The following is a 2,227-nucleotide window of genomic DNA, read 5'->3' as shown; positions in this document are numbered from 1 at the left end:
AGGGAAGGCGATCAAGGTTCCTGCTGACAAATTTTGACATAGGGCTGGACAGTTTCTGGTTGTCCTTCATAACAGGTGTGGAGAAAAAGGCCTTAACCAGATCAATAGTTGCACACCAGGTACCACGAGATGCATTAATTTGCTCAAGCAATGAAGAAACATCTGGAACGGCAGCTGCAGTTGGAGTCACCACCTGGTTAAGTTTTTGATAATCCACTGATATTGTTCAAGACCCATCTGTTTTTTTCACAGGCTAAATAGGCAAGTTGAATGGGAATGAGGTGGAAATCACCATCCCTGCATCCTTCAAGTCCTAGGTGGTGGCAATAATCTCTGCAGTCCCTCCAGGAATGTGGTATTGCTTTTAGTTTACTATTTTCCTAGGTAGGTGTAGTTGTAATGGCTTCCACTTGTCTTTTCCTACCGTAATAGCCCTTACTCCATTTGTCACGGACCCACTGTGGGGATTCTTCTAGTTCCTGAATATATCTATTCCAATTATGCATTCTGGAACTGGGGAAATCACTACAGAATGGGTCTGTGGACCCACCGGACCTACTGTGAGACAGACATCAGCTAAGACTCCATTAATAACCTAACCTCTATATGCCCCCACTTTGATCAGTGGGTCACAGTGACGTTTGGGTCTCCTGGAATTAGTGTCAGTTTAGAGCCAGTATCCAGTAATCCCTGAAAGGTCTGATTATTTCCTTTTCCCCAATGAACGGTCACTCTGATAAAAGGCCATAGATCCCTTCAGGGAAGGCTGGGAGAAAGATTAACAGTATAAATTTTTGGCAGCGCAGAGGGGTCCTTCCTCAAAGGGACCTGGCCTCCCCTTCATTCAAGGGGTTGTGGGTCTGTAAACTTGTTACCAGTGCCTCTATGCCTTTAATTAAATAAGGTTCTCGCCTCTCACTGGTCAAGAATGAGCAGGTAAGGCACAGAGAATTTTCCATACAAGCGAAGCTTTACTAAAGAGGCTTGCAAGTGGAGACAAGAAGGGCCTAGGCAACACTTACCCCACCACCCCCCCGCCCCGCCCCAGAACAAAAGACATGCGTGGGCTTTTTTAAATTCTTGGGGGCGGTAAGACTCATGTTTATTCAGAGACATAGGTGGGGTTTTCCGGCAAGTGGCCCATTTTGGGCAGGGATAGGTTAACTAAGGTGCACATGCAGCAGCTTTCTAAGGTGGCCTTAAGACGGCTCCTGTCCCGGAAGCTTCTGGGATCCATAGCAGAACTTACAGGGTGTCACACCTGCACAGTCACCTGTTCCCAGAGTTCAATTCCCCAGCTGCGGCTGCAGCCCCTCACTGCCCCTGGTGGAAGGTCACACAGCAGTCACCCCTCTGTGCTGCCAAAAATTTATACTGTTAATCTTTCTCCCAGCCTTCCCTGAAGGGATCTATGGCCTTTTATGAGAGTGACCGTTCATTGGGGAAAAGGAAATAATCAGACTTTTCAGGGATTACTGGATACTGGCTCTAAACTGACACTAATTCCAGGAGACCCAAATGTTCTGCGCATGTCCCTGGGGCTGATTTCATTCTGCTGCTTCTGAAAAACAACTTTAAGGAAGTTTCCCTGCTGTATTCTAATACCTTGCCCCATTGTTCCGGGGAATGGCTTTGTTTCTGCCCCCTGGTCCATTTCCTGCTACTTTGCTACTTGAAACTGTTATGTGAATTGCAGATTTGGGGGCCCCTCTGTTCCCTGTCTTAATCTCACTCCAGTCTGGGACCTGACTGAGGAGATGTGACTCTCTATCCTGGCTATTCCTGTTAGACTGCTGTTCACTTGAGCTAGAATTCTTCTGCTTGTACAGATCAACTAAATACTTCTCACTCACTACCTTAGTAGGGTTCGTATCGATTTCACTCCTAGGGACACTGTAATTTAGCAGCCAACACCATAAGTCCATATGAGTCACTTAGCCCCTACCACCACAAGGTCAAATCAACCCTGTTATAGTTAGGTGTCTTAATTCAGTTAGGGCAGTTCCCACTCTCAAATCTGACTTACATAAAATAGCGATCACAGTAGTCTGCAAGGATGTTGGGGCTCCTTTGAGATAGGGAAGAAACAGGGACTGAGCCCATAGGCAAGGAGCCCTACAACACCTGCAACTTGCAATTTACTTAAAATACTATGTGTTTGGCTAATGATGTAAAACCCCCATCCTGGAATGTGTGATAAGGAAAGAACAAACAATGTACTCCCTTG

The sequence above is a fragment of the Elephas maximus genome, chromosome 24 (genome assembly GCF_024166365.1).
Source record: "Elephas maximus indicus isolate mEleMax1 chromosome 24, mEleMax1 primary haplotype, whole genome shotgun sequence".
NCBI classification, from domain to species: domain Eukaryota; kingdom Metazoa; phylum Chordata; class Mammalia; order Proboscidea; family Elephantidae; genus Elephas; species Elephas maximus.
This window is presented reverse-complemented; position numbering follows the sequence as displayed.